This window comes from Bufo gargarizans, chromosome 5 (genome assembly GCF_014858855.1).
Source record: "Bufo gargarizans isolate SCDJY-AF-19 chromosome 5, ASM1485885v1, whole genome shotgun sequence".
Classification (NCBI taxonomy): Eukaryota; Metazoa; Chordata; class Amphibia; order Anura; family Bufonidae; genus Bufo; species Bufo gargarizans.
In genome coordinates, this window is record NC_058084.1 from 150,984,101 (window position 1) to 150,999,537 (window position 15,437).

Genomic DNA, 15,437 nt, shown 5'->3' on the forward strand with positions numbered 1-15,437 from the left:
ATGGAGGTCAGCGCTGCCTGAGGGGGATCGGGCGCCATCTTGTCCAGCGTGTGCGGGGTCTGCAATATCTGCAGGAGTCGGAGGAAGAGACGGCTGGGATCCATGGAGGAGGTGAGTCATCTCTGAATGGTCCGGTGGGGACGGGGAGCGGACTGCAGGTAAAGGCGATGGATCGCTGAGAGGAGACGCTGGCGGGGATTCTGTCATGGGGCCGGCTCCATCTTTTCCTCTGCCCCTCGTGAAGAAGGAGTCCACCGATCCATACTGCAATTGAGGTAGGGACCTCTTCGATTTCCCCATAGCTGCAGGGGACGGTAGAGACGGCGGGAGGCAGAAAATCAGCCACTCGGAAGCTGTTCACGCAAGGCTGGCTGGGAATATGTCGCTGCGGTGCAGGAGCTCCTCTTTCATGCGGCCATCTCGCTCAGCAGCCAGGCCACGCCCCAGCAGGGCGTGTTTTAAAGATCTCGTAAACTTCTCTGCTTCGCTATATCGGATCGATTGTTATGCTTCGAATAATTGTTAATCGCTCCTGTATCTGAACTGTATATTGTGGAGTGTAAATTTGATTGCTGTCCTTCTTAACTAAACGCGTTTCGGGGTCAAAAGAACGCCCCTTCCTCAGTGGTGGACAGCAAATACGATAATGTTCTTTTTATAGGGTCAGCAATCTTTTCCTCACAGGTGATTTCGAGAATGTATAATCCACAAAATCTGGATTTGCGATCCAAATACTGGCATTATATTCACAATATGACCCTCATTTCTTTATGTCTTTCACTCATATGTCTTACATATTGTTGCTTATTCATACACATATAATAATTATATTGAAGATAGTGATTAAAATAAACATAGTAGTTATATAAAAAAATAATTATACTTCAAACCGCACCTGCGTGTTTGTGCGTTTTTGATGCGTTAGTCAGGAATTTTGTGTGACACTATTTACATCCTTTTAATTTTGTGTGACACCCTCTTTTCATCTTTCTAGTCTCAATCACATTCTTATCATATCTAATTTCATGTCCATATCGCTCACTTTCCATGTTCACATAGCTCTTAGGTCACCATATACTCGTATCAATTTTGTTGCTCTTTTACTAAAAAATTTGATATAATATTTATCCAATCTCTAAAATTCGATATTAATAAAACTCTCATTCTTTATTCCATTAAACCTCTACGATCGCACATGCCTATTTTGGTGTGTTATCCATATGTTATTTGTTAAAAACTATAAAAAGGAAAAATATACAGATTGCCGATTTATGTGTCACCCCAGTTGCCACTGTGGTCTTTGCCTTCCTTTTCTCAGGGAAGAGAAAATAAGATGTTCCAGGCATGGAGAGGGAAAGGTATTAATAGACTACATCACTTACTAGATGGTCCTGGCCAGGCCCTCCTGCCATGGGAAGAGCTTAGGGATAAATACCAACTTACGGAAGCACACTTCCTCCCCTACCAACAAGTAAAAGCCCACTGTAGGGGACAGTCAGAGAGGATGGGTGAGGCTGAGAGACTGGTGTGGTTTGAAGCTCTTTTGGGACTTCACCAAACTCTCTTTCTGATCTATATCGCAGGATCCATAGCACTCAAACGCTAGGGCTAGTAAATAGAACCTTTAAATCATGGGAAAGGGAGCTGGAGGATCTGGATGTACCCCAAAAAAATTAGGGAGGGTCTTGAATTTGTTAGGAAGTTGCTTTCCAATGAACAATGGAGGGAGACACAATTGTGCATAATGCACAAAGCAACATATGCCTTTGATTTGAAATACAAAGAACAAAGAGGCCCTAGCCCACTATCAGAGACACTGCCCTAAATGTTTACTACCCAAGGCAAATCTCCTCCATGGCCTACTGACCTGCCCAGACTTACAAACATTATGGTCACGAACTGTGCAATACATACAGAAAGTATGGGGGATAAAAGTGAAACTTGACCCGATGCAATGTATTTTTCAATATATCCTGAGTGATCCATCAGACACACAAGGCCGAGCGGTAGCAGAAAGTGGGATACATGTGTTACTCATGTGTGTTAAAAAATCTATTCTGAGAAAATGGCTCCAACCGTCGATACCAGAGTGGGAAGAAGTCATGGGAACAATGAAATACGTATCATACATGGAGAGGCTGGAGATTGAAAGGCATAAGGAAAAGACCATAGGCAGGTTTATTAAAAAATGGGAAAAATTTATTTCAGACGTTTTTTCAGACAATGAAATACAGGAGTTAATGAAGCCGTTCCGACAGACAAAATGGTACTTAATGTCTCAGCTGAAAGGAACCTTGGGAAGGTTGGAAATTTGATATCTACATCAGCGAGGGCTAGATAAGGAGATCGCCTCATAAGCCAAGGGACACAAAAGAGATGTAATGAACGCTGGTCTTACACAGTCAGAATCGCTATTGGGTTTAAGTGGTTAGAGGGAGTTGGAACTTAGGGATGTTATATAGGGGGGAGGGAATTGTTTTGAAGAAATAAATGTAAAATTGCAGAGAAAAGATCAGGATAACATATTGTTCAGCTGTAAACCAAGATGTGACGTTTCATTTCGTGTACAATGCTGTCATTCATACCACATTTGTAACTGATGTATCTACTGTATCATATATCCTGATCAATAATAAAAAGATGTTTAAAAAAAAAACTATAAAAAGCTCTAAAAAGCTATACACACTATATTCTGTCAATTTTCTTCCTGTCTATAAATCTTTTGATGAGGGTTTCCATAGATGTGGACACTGTTATTGCTGTAAACGTAGTTCCTTTACAAAGAAAACCATAAAAGCACAATCCACACAAAACGCATTCAGTTTAGAAATCAAGGAAGGATTAACATGTGACTCGACTGATGTGATATATCTGATTCAATGTCCTTGTGCTAAACAATATATAGGGAGGACAAAAAGACCAATGCACAAAAGAATAGCCGAGCATATGAGGAGTATAAAGAAAGGCTATGAATTACACTCCCTTTCAAAACACTATAAAGAGAAACATAATTGTGACTTCTCCAGCCTTATATACATGGCTTTAGAAAGGGTAAAGAAAACCTGGAGGGGTGGTAACCATATAGCGCACATGTCAAGAGTCGAGTCCAAGAGGATTTTTGAATTTGACAGTATGATACCAAGAGGTTTAAATGCAGAAATGGAAATATTCGGTTTCCTGTAAGTGGGGTGACAGTCCACTGGTGACGAGACATCGGGTGTCTGGCTGTTTATCAGCACCCCGATCTCTCCTTCCCGGTGGACTTCCCCCCACATTTACATCTCATCAAAATTTTCATAGACAGGAAGAAAATTGACAGAATATAGTGTGTATAGCTTTTTATAGCTTTTTATAGTTTTTAACAAATAACGTATAGATAACGCACCAAAATAGGCATGTGCGATCGTAGAGGTTTAATGGAATAAAGAATGAGAGTTTTATTAATATCGAATTTTAGAGATTGGATAAATATTATATCGAATTTTTAATAATTTTTTTATTGAAATATATAAGTAAAAGAGCAACAAAATTGATACGAGTATATGGTGACCTAAGAGCTATGTGTACATGGAAAGTGAGCGATATGGACATGAAATTACATATGATAAGAATGTGATTGAGACTAGAAAGATGAAAAGAGGGTGTCACACAAAATTAAAAGGATGTAAATAGTGTCACACAAAAATTCCTGACTAACGCATCAAAAACGCACAAAAAACGCAGGTGTGGTTTTTAGTAGAATTATTTTTTAATATAACTACTATGTTAATTTTAATCACTATCTTCAATATAATTATTATATGTGTATGAATAAGCAACAATATGTAAGACATATGAGTGAAAGACATAAAGAAATGAGGGTCATATTGTGAATATACAACAAGTGCACAGGTCAAGCTTGGAGTCTTGACCAAAAATCCCAAATTGAATGAGTTATATAACCTGATCCATTGAGGGGATCAAAGGGATTAAAACTTAACATTTAATGGTGATCAATTAGAAAAAATGGCATAAAAAAGGAAACATGTAAAATAATAAATGGACAGGCCCAAATGGGCCAAACACAGTTGCACGAATAAACACCAGTATCAAGAAATGGAACGTTCTCACCTGGATGGTTGATAGATGGACCGGTCTCTGTAGATGGAACCTGGGTAACAAGATCGCAGGTAAGGAGTCCGGTTCAAGGCGGGTGCTGGTTGCAGGAGCTCGTGCAGTAAGGATGGTACCAAAAGTGCTGGACGGTAGGCAGGGTCGGGAAAAATTGGTCCCTAGTGTATCCCTGGTGATAGGGGAGGGGCTAGTCGACCCTACCTACCTATACGGAGTGCTTGCTCCGCAAGGAGCGACCCCGTCCGGATACCTAACCCTGGTATGGGCCGGTGTCCCTAATAAGCCCTAACAGTGTCCCGACGTGTCACGTTTCAGTTTAGACTAACTCATCAGGGGACGTAAAAAAATGGGCTAGCAGGCACTTTGTGCCTGAGAAGCGAAAAATGCTGGTGGCTAGACCTGTGGCAGGGACTAGCCGCAGATGTGGGAGCTATAGCAGTAAAACAGAAAAAATAATAATAACTGTTTGAGACTGCCGAAAGGTCCAGTGGGGCCTATTCGGACTCCGGGTACAGTGGCCAGGCCAGTGGGACCGGACCACAAAAAAATCCTACAAACAGGACCGCAGGTGCTGGCTGACCAGTGGGCTGTCCAGGCACATAAGCAGGGACGCCAAAACGGCGTGATGCGGTCACTGTGGGGCCCAAATCAAAGGGTATGAGATGAGGGGCTGTCAGCACTGTTAGCCTGAAGAGTGCCGTTTAAATGAGGGGAGCCAGAGCGCGCCCTTTCGCAGGGCACACCCCCTCCGGATGTCACGTGGAGACCGGGAAGGCTGATTCCTGTGAACAGCAGACCTGCGTGTGCTGGAACGCAGCGTCGGGCGGCGTGTGCGCTCCACATGCCGCCACAGCGGCCGCACCTCAGGAGCGGGGGCGGAGGCAGGTGGAACGCACGTGGAACGCAGACGCCAGCCAACGACGTCGCAAAGGCACGCAGGATAGCAGGAGGGGAGAGGTAAGACAACTGGGGGCGGGTCTGGCTTCCTAGCAACTGGACGCCGCGCAGAGACGCGCGGTGAGCCAGTGGCTATAGTGTGAGACCTGCGTGTCAGCGGTCTCAAAAAGAAGGGGAGAGAAAAATGCTCTCAGCTTCAGAGCTTCTTTGGGAGGAAAGACATAAGCAAAGAGGCCCAGATGCTGTAACAGAGAGCCGACAGAGAGGTCAGGAGGCATGGAGGACAAGAAATAATTGTGACTAGATAAATTATGATATTGAGAAATATTAAAAGAAGCAGAGGGGCTGAACAATAGGACCAAAAATGTCATCAAATGTTCACAGAAAGCAGCTAAAATTGAGCTGTTCATTGAGCCCCAATGGTGTCATGGATTTGAGATAGTATATCCAGCGAAGTTCACGCTGAAGAATCAGCCGGTCCCAATCACCTCCGCGGCGCGGCGGGAGGACCCGGTCAATGCCCATAAATGTCACATGGGCAGTGCCGTTGTGATGGGTACGAATGTGGTTGGCTATTGGCGTGTCCTTGCTCTTTGAAATATCATTGAGGTGTTCACCCACCCGCCTGCGAAACTCTCGGATGGTCTTGCCAACATATTCCTTGCCGCATTCGCAGGCTAGGCGGTAAATCACCATTAATTGATCACCATTAAATGTTAAGTTTTAATCATATTGTGAATATAATGCCAGTATTTGGATCGCAAATCCAGATTTTGTGGATTATCCATTCTCGAAATCACCTGTGAGGAAAAGATTGCTGACCCTATAAAAAGAACATTATCGCATTTGCTGTCCACCACTGAGGAAGGGGCGTTCTTTTGACCCGAAACGCGTTTGGTAAAGAAGGACAGCCATCGAATTTACACTCCACAATATACAGTTCAGATACAGGAGCGATTAACAATTATTCGAAGCATAACAATCGATCCGATATAGAGGAGCGGAGAAGTTTACGAGATCTTTAAAACACGCCCTGCTTCCTGCTGCTGTCACGTGGGACGCCATTAGAAGACGGCTGGATCACGTGGGACGCCGCGGAGGTCCTAGCAGGCTGAAAAGTTAGAAAGATATCGGAGAAGCTACATACGACGTGGAGTGGTAAAGTACATACATACTGTGCAATTTAATTCTGGATGCGAATATAGAACAGAGAAGGCTATTTAGATATCGATTTACTACATGGTTTCAATACAGATGGACATTGCACCGTAGCTATCACTGGATAGTTTTTACTACGATTTTGTCTATATCACAATTTTTTATATATGATTTTGATACGATTTTTTCATATTGGGACTTTGATGCTGCTGGTTCTCCTATCTTGATGCACATAAGACTGCCGTTGATCCATTGATATTGCTGCTGATCCATATGGCTGCTATTGCACATAGCACTTTTCCATTGCTGCTGCTTAATTGCTGCCAGTATATATAGCATTGTGGGTGTTGTTTGATATATTGCGGCCAATACATATAGCAATTTTTCTATTGTTGCTTGATATCTACTGCTGATCTGGATCTATTGATTGTATTGCTGTTACTGCACATAGCACTTTTCCATTGCTGCCTATATATAGAGTATATTGCTGCCAATTTATATAGCACTTTTTCTATTGTTGCTTGATATCTGCTGCTGATCTTGATCCATTGATTTTATAATTATTGCTGCTGATTTTTATTTTTTATTATTTACCATCACAATAAATGAATTTTAATCAAATCTATGATTGATGGTCTATGTGGCCCTGATAACAGAGTGCCCCCCTCACACATTATTTTAACTTAAGATTATACAACAGTGAGCGGGGCCGGTGCATTAGGATACAGGGACTGCACCGGTCCCTGCTGTCATTCCTAATCCAGATGCCGGCCCCCATCCCCTCCTCCCTCTCAGTTGATATACCCACCGACAGCACTGTGCGGCATTGCGGCGGCCGTGTATCATTGTAACTTGCAGCATTCGCCCCATAAGACGCACTGCTATTTTTCCCCCACTTTTGGGGGGGGGGGGGAGTGTGTCTTATAGGGCAAAAAATGCGGTACAATGTGTTACGAGAAAACAATCTCAGAATGGCTTGGATAAGTAAAAGCGTTCCAAAGTTAACACATGTCAGATTTGCAAAATTAGGCTGTCAGGAAGGGGGTAAATGGCCTGGATGTGAAGTGGTTCAACTATAAAGTTTTTGAGAGTGTTTCTCTCTTTCTCAGGTCGGAAGCAATACCGAGGAAGAAAGGAAAACTCTTGAAAGCTTGTCTTTTAAGTATTAGGTTAGTACAATAAAAAGGTATCCCTGCATACCGCAATACTCTAGTATTGTGTAATCTTATTTATATATACTTATTATTTATTTTTTAGTAGTATGATTAAGTGTTGAAAACTATTAGTGTCCCCCCATTTTTGACTGTGATATCTTATGTGCCCCCCCCCCCATATATTGTTCCTAGAGTTGCCACTGCTCTCCAGTGGGCCAGTCCAAGCCTGTTTGACTTCCATGAAGTCAAAGGTTTGCTACAGTTTGTTTGGCAGCAAGGTGATAGAAATGAATACGTTTTTGCTTTGTGGAAGGTACCTCTTTCATGGCTTTGTGACGTAGTGCCTCTCACTAGGTTTCTAGCTAAAAGAGTTAATAATATATTTTTATTTTTATGTAAATTACCTAGTTGGAGCACCAGGGTGCTGGCCATAGCACTAGGAACACTGAGCGTAATGTCACCTGTGCTCTCTGTACTCCCCCCTCCCTTTTGAGTGACAGGACTAGACATCTCATCTCTCCATTGTGAACAACTACTGCACCCATCATTGCCATTACCACTACTCCAGTCCTCCTCACAGCACTCCAACGGCGGGTAACTGCAGCAGCAATATTGGTTGTCACCCAGCTGTTATATATACGGTAACTTTGAGAAAACTGATTTTGACCCGCACTTATCGGACAATGGGGGCATATCCTAGCGATATGCCCCCATTGTCTGAGATGGGAAAACCCCTTTAACCTCATGACAAGTCCAGGATTACATCTACTTGAGGTTGTTTTTTATATTTTAGGGCATGGAGATTAGTATTGTGCGGCTGCATATATTAAACCTGCTTTCCTAGTGCTGTTATTCCCATGTAAAAGATTTCTCTGTAGGACAGAAGAATCGTCTGATTGTCCCCATTCCTTCTCGTACTTGGGGTTGCTAGGGGAAGGCCTGAAATAAATGGGCTTTACAGCATACCAACACACAGGCTCCTGCTCTCCGGGTTAGCTACAGCCCATTTAAATCTGGTTACTCCAGGGGCAGCCATGCAGGGTATTAATGATGACAGCTGACAGAGTGGTATTGTAGGTTCTGGGAGAATGAATGGTTTGGGAAGGGCTGTAGCACAAGTAAATACCTACTGACCACAGGCTGAGCAGGCAGGTCTGTACAGCTCACTTGACAGGAAAGTGTTTATGTACAGCTCACCATAGTGACCCGTCATCTACTTGTATCTCCCATCACTACAATCTATGAGATCCTCTGCTGAGCCTGGCAACCATACAGCATGTGCCTCCCATGGTTTGTCACTCAGCATTTCAGCTGTTAATGTGGAATTATTACCTTCTCCTCAGTTCTACCGAACAATCCAGGTAAGTGCAGACTGCTTCAATGCAGTAACTGAAAGCATTGTCACCTGGGTCATATGCTTGCTACAAGTAAATGTGCCCATGTATAGCTTTTTTTTGCCATATTTCCTTTTAATGTTTTTTTATAATACAAAGCTCCAAATCCTGTGTTTAGACATAAAGTTGAAACAGTTGTCTAATGAAGGCATACAGACATTATAGATGGGTCCCTGAGTAGTGATGAGCGGCAGGGGCAATATTCAAATTCATGATATTTTGCAAATATTTGGTAGAATATTAATCATATATTCGCGATTATTTTCTTGATCGCAAAAAATCGGCAATGTAATATTCGTGTAATGCGTGCAAGATACAGGCGTGGGTCACTATAGCTACATTTTTCAAGCTGCTAGAAGTTTCTTCAGACTGCAGAAAATGGTTGGCACGTCAGAACATTACAATAGCGTTATATGCAGATAGAGTGCTCCAATATATTCGCGATTGCGAAATCAGCACTAATGATGCGAATATTTTGGCGCAATACGTGCAACTTCAGATTTTAACAGGTCTGACTACTTATTAGTGATTGGTGCACTGAGTATTGTTGTGAACTTGGAACATCACAGCACTATGTATGTATGTAGCATACATACATACATACATCACAGCACTATGTATGTAGCATGTACAGTTGCAAGAAAAAGTATGTGAACCCTTTGGAAGGATATGGATTTCTGCACAAATTGGTCATGAAATGTGATCTGATCTTCATCTAAGTCACAACAATAAACAATCACAGTCTGCTTAAACTAATAACACACAAAGAATTAAATGCTACCATGGTTTTATTGAACACACCATGTAAACATTCACAGTGCAGGTGGAAAAAGTATGTGAACCCTTGGATTTAATAACTGGTTGAACCCCATTTGGCAGCAATAACTTCAACCAAACGTTTCCTGTAGTTGCAGATCAGACGTGCACAACGGTCAGGAGTAATTCTTGACCATTCCTCTTTCCAGAACTGTTTCAGTTCAGCAATATTCTTAGGATGTCTGGTGTGAATCGCTTTCTTGAGGTCATACCACAGCATCTCAATCGGGTTGAAGTCAGGACTCTGATGGCCACTCCAGAAGGCGTATTTTCTTCTGTTTAAGCCATTCTGTTGTTGTTTTACTTCTATGCTTTGGGTCGTTGTCCTGTTGCAACTTGCAACACCCATCTTCTGTTGAGATTCAGCTGGTGGACAGATGACCTTAAGTTCTCCTGCAAAATGTCTTGATAAACCTGGGAATTCATTTTTCCTTTGATGATAGTAATCCGTCCAGGCCCTGATGCAGCAAAGCAGCCCCAAACCATGATGCCCCCACCACCATACTTCACAGTTGGGATGAGGTTCTGATGTTGGTGTGCTGAGCCTCTTTTTCTCCACACATAGTGTTGTGTGTTTCTTCCAAACAACTCAACTTTGGTTTCATCTGTCCACAGAATATTTTGCCAGTACTGCTGTGGAACATCCAGGTGCTCTTGTGCAAACTGTAAACGTGCAGCAATGTTTTTTTTTGGACAGCAGTAGCTTGCTCTGTGGTATCCTCCCATGAAATCCATTCTTGTTTACTGCTTTACGTATCGTAGATTCGCTAACAGGGATGTTAGCGTATGCCAGAGACTTTTGTAAGTCTGTAGCTGACACTCTAGGATTCTTCTTCACCTCACTGAGCAGTCTGCACTGTGCTCTTGCAGTCATCTTTACAGGACGGCCACTCCTAGGTAGAGTAGCAGCAGTGCTGAACTTTCTCCATTTATAGACAATTTGTCTTACCTTGGACTGATGAACAGCAAGGCTTTTGGAGATACTTTTATAACCCTTCCCAGCTTTATGCAAGTCAACAATTCTTAATTGTAGGTCCTCTGAGAGCTCTTTTGTGCGAGGCATCATTCACATCAGGCAATCCTTTTTGTGAAAAGCAAACCCAGAACTGGTGTGTGTTTTTTATAGGGCAGGGCAGCTGTAACCAACACCTCCAATCTCATCTCATTGATTGGACTCCAGTTGTCTGACACCTCACTCCAATTAGCTCTTGGAGATGTCATTAGTCTAGGGGTTCACATACTTTTTCCACCTGCACTGTGAATGTTTATGGTAACATTTAATTATTTGTGTGTTATTAGTTTAAGCAGACAGTGATTGTCTATTGTTGTGACTTAGATGAAGATCAGATCACATTTTATGACCAATTTGTTCAGAAATCCATATCATTCCAAAGGGTTCACATACTTTTTCTTGCAACTGTATGTATGGACAGCAGAACCTATTAGCTACACTATATCACTATCTCCCACTAACTATCTGTATTATATATATAAGATAACTAACTAACTAATTATCTAATGTAATGACACAGGAAAGCAGAGAGCACAGCAATAACACTGCTGTCTCTCTCAGATCTGCAAAATACTGCATACAAGGGCTGCTGGGGAGGTTCTTATATACACTGAACAAAAATATAAACGCAACACTTTTGGTTTTGCTCCCATTTTGCATGAGCTGAACTCAAAGATCTGAAACATTTTCAACATACACAAAAGACCCATTACTCTCAAATATTGTTCACAAATTTGTCAAAATCTGTGTTAGTGAGCACTTCTCCTTTGCCGAAATAATCCATCCCACCTCACAGGTGTGGCATATTAAGGTGCTGATTAGACAGCATAAATATTGCACAGGTGTGCCTTAGAGTGCCCACAATTAAAGCCCACTCAGAAATGTGCACAGTTTTGCCTTACTGGGGGGGGGGGTTATAAAACCAGTCAGTATCTGGTGTGGCCACCATTTGCCTCACGCAGTGCAATACATCTCAGTTGCATAGAGTTGATCAGGTTGTTGATTGTGGCCTGTGGAATGTTGGTCCACTCCTCTTCAATAGCTGTGCGAAGTTGAGGATATTGGCAGGAACTGGAACACGCTGTCCTATATGCCGATCCAGAGCATCCCAAACATGCTCAATGGGTGACATGTCTGGTTAGTATGCTGGCCATGCAAGAACTGGGATGTTTTCAGCTTCTAGGAATTGTGTACAGATCCTTGCAATATGGGGACGTGCATTATCATGCTGCAACATGAGGTGATGGCCGTGGATGAATGGCACAACAATGGGCCTCAGGATCTCGTCACGGTATCTCTGTGCATTCAAAATGCCATCAATAAAATGCACCTGTGTTTGTTGTCCATAACATACGCCTGCCCATACCATAACCCCACCGCCACCATGGGCCCCTCAATCCACAATGTTGACGTCAGCAAACAGCTCACCCACACAACGCCACACACGCTGTCTGCCATCTGCCCTGAACAGTGAAAACCGTGATTCATCTGTGAAGAGAACGCCTCTCCAACATGCCAGACGCCATTGAATGTGAGCATTTGCCCACTCAAGTCGGTTACGGCGATGAACTGCAGTCCAGGTCCAGACCCCGATAAGAACGACGAGCATGCAGATGAGCTTCCCGGAGATGGTTTCTGACAGTTTGTGCAGAAATTCTTTGGTTATGCAAACCGATTGTTGCTGCAGCTGTCCAGGGGCTGGTCTCAGACGATCATGGAGGTGAACATGCTGGATGTGGAAATCCTAGGCTGGTGTGGTGCAGTCAGCATGCCAATTGAAGGCTCCCTCAAACGTTGTGACATCTATGGCATTGTGCTGTGTGATCAAACTGCACATTTCAGAGTGGACTTTTATTGTGGGCAGTCTAAGGCACACCTGTGCAATATTCATGCTGTCTAATCAGCACCTTGATATGCCACACCTGTGAGGTGGGATGGATTATCTCGGCAAAGGAGAAGTGCTCACTAACACAGATTTAGACAGATTTGTGAACAATATTTGAGAGTAATGGGTCTTTTGTGTAAGTAGAAAATGTTTCAGATCTTCGAATTCAGCTCATGCAAAATGGGAGCAAAACCAAAAGTGTTGCGTTTATATTTTTGTTCAGTGTAGTATGAGTTAGGCAACTTTCCTATTGGTTGCTAGGGATGTTGCTAAGCTCAGACAAAGACATTGCAGCCTTCTCATTGGCCCACAAGCAATAAGGGAGGTTACAGATGAAAAAAAAAATCTAGAATATTCAAAATTACGAATATATCACTGTATTCTAAATGTTCGCGAATTCTCGAAGTGCCGATATTCGCGATTAATATTCGGAAGTGCCGATATTCGCGATTAATATTCGCTATTCGAATATTTGCGCCCAACACTACTCAGGACCTTCTCTGTGAGCCAGAAAGAAAAGCTGATACATGAGAGTGGCTTCCAATCTGGCTGACTTGATCAATCCTTGTATTTACATGGATAATCCATTTTTGGAATGCCTGCCATGTAATTGTACATCTGCCCTGTTGTGGCAGTTGGCTGGAAGCACTTTTCGTGGCAACATCAGCTACTTGCTTGGCTGCTGGGAGTCAGGCCCTCAACAATCTGATGCGACAACTCCTTTGAAGGAGGTATCCCACAATCTAGCCCAGTAGTATCATAAGTTTTGAAAGGAGGCTGTCCCACACCCACAAAAATATACCTGGTGCTTCCCTTCCATCTATTTTGATCCCTTTTCTCCCAGTCCTCAAGCTTTCTTCACAAAGAAAACAGGGCGGTACATATATCTAGCCTCTTATAATGTAAGGATAATATGTTGTGTCTTTGATTTACCGTAAATGGGGGCTAAACTGCAATACCAGATATGGACAAGAGTTACACTCTTTCTAGACAATAAAAGTGGTTTTGCATTACATCACAAGTGACATATAAGATAATAGTAGTGCCATGATACATGTGACAGAGTAAAACAGTTTGATCTATAATGTAAATTCCAATAATTCACATAGTAATACCAGTAACAGTACGCCGCGGCCTTCCAAAGAAAAGCAAACCATCAGCCTGCATTCTCCAAGAGGTCACGACATCCGGTTGGGAACGGTTTCACAAAGCGAATACAAAAGTAAACAGGTAAAAGAAAACAAGTAAAAAAGGTAGAGTCAGGTGAAAAACAAATAGAGAACATCACTCTCTCTGACGGTGCCTCTGCCTTGAAGTATCTAATAAGAGACAGGGGTTACCAATTATGAGGTATAAAGTGGGTGTAATAACCAATGGGCCCATGTGTTATCCTTTTTTTGGGGGTGTATGATAGAGGGCGGGAGAGATTTTTCGTATCTACAAGTGGTGTTCACTGCAAGTATGAGCTCTTTTATATTTGGGAGGTCTGTTGACTTCCAATGACAAGTAATTACTAATTTGGCACGTAATAGAATGTGTCCTACCAGATTAATATGTGATATGTGAAGATGGTGCACACCTATAAACAAGAGAGCAAATGCTGGAGTGGGAATAATGGAAATTGAAATACCGTAATTTGAGATATCAGGTCAAAAACTTGTTGTCAGTAAAGTGTCAACTTAGGGCATGCCCACAGAATATGGAGTAGTCCCATATCTGCTGTCCCGGGGTACATAAGGCTCAGCCTGCCAGGAGTTAGGTACCATCGGAGGAGAGTTTTCACTCCTGCTTCATAATGTGGTGACACATTTAAAGTTAGTCGAGAGGAAGCTTATAGCTTGGGATCATTCATCATCCTCATGTGGTTGCCCAAGATCCTTTTCCCACGCTAAAATGGGATTAGATTTGACAAACGTTGCTTTATCACCAATTAAGTCGCATATATTTCTGGTGGTGTGCCTTTTGTGTAGAGAAGAGTTCTAGAATAGTCTCATAATATCAGGGTTAGTACTTGGAGGTATTTTTAACATTTGTGTCAAAGTAGTGTCTTACCCTTAAATGGTTATAAAACTCTATGAGGAATATGAAAAAGATCAATGACTCAATTTGGAGCCATGATTTATCAGATGTAGTACTCCACCATACCCTAAGGAACGAAGGGCTTATGTCATTGTAGTAGTCTCTAATAGAAGGTAGTCCCAAACCCCCTGCACCCCTTCTCCATATCATCAAGCTATAGGCTAATCGGGGTTGACTTGATTTCCAAAGGTATTTGTTCAGAATATTTTGTGCAATCCTAAAGAAGGATTCAGGTATAGGTATTGGAATAGCTTGGGTAATGTCATCATTTGAAACAAGGCTATTCTGCCCACCCATGAAATATCTTTCATCGCAAAGCTATTAAGGTCTTGAGTTAGAGTAGAGATTAGGGGCTCATAAGGAGGGTGGAGCTAGAGGAGGTGAGTTTGACTCCCAAGTAAGTTAGCTCTGAGGTTTGCTAGTCTAGGGGGTATTTATTCTTCAGATGTCTAATTTCAGAGAAAGGGATATTAATAGGAATAACCTGAGATTTTGATTAATTGACCTTATAGTAGGACTGCGATCCAAAGTGAGATATAGTCTGCAATGCATTCCCAAGGGACTTGGTCGGGTTTGTCAAGGTAAGTATAATGTCGTCTGCATAAAGTGAAATAGTATGGATGGTGGAACCTACTGCAACCCCTCTATCTCGTTTGTGCTTCTTATATGTGGTGCCAAGGGTTCTAAGGCTAGAATAAAAAGAAGGGGCGATAGTGTACAACCTTGACGAGACCCATTGGGGATAGGGAAACCAGTAGATAGTACCCCATTCACAAAAACCTTTGCTGTTGGGCTGGAATATAAGCTAGATATAGCACTTAGGATGGGACCATTAAAGCCCTTTGAGTCTAAAACCGAGAAGGCATATGGCCAGTACAATCTGTCGAATGCCTTTTCGGCGTCCAGGGTCACCACCAACATAGGAGAAC

At 42.5% G+C, this 15,437-nt stretch overlaps 1 protein-coding gene across 1 annotated transcript in view; it reads left to right on the forward strand.

Annotated features, from left to right (window-relative positions):
* Positions 1 to 8,582: 8,582 nt before the first annotated feature.
* LOC122939350 (leucine-rich repeat and death domain-containing protein 1-like) overlaps positions 8,583 to 15,437 on the forward strand; it is a 28,832-nt gene continuing 21,977 nt past the window's right edge. The window contains exon 1 of the mRNA XM_044295417.1: positions 8,583 to 8,683. The gene's annotated coding sequence lies outside the window, so the exon portion shown is untranslated. The remainder of the gene's footprint in view (positions 8,684 to 15,437) is intronic.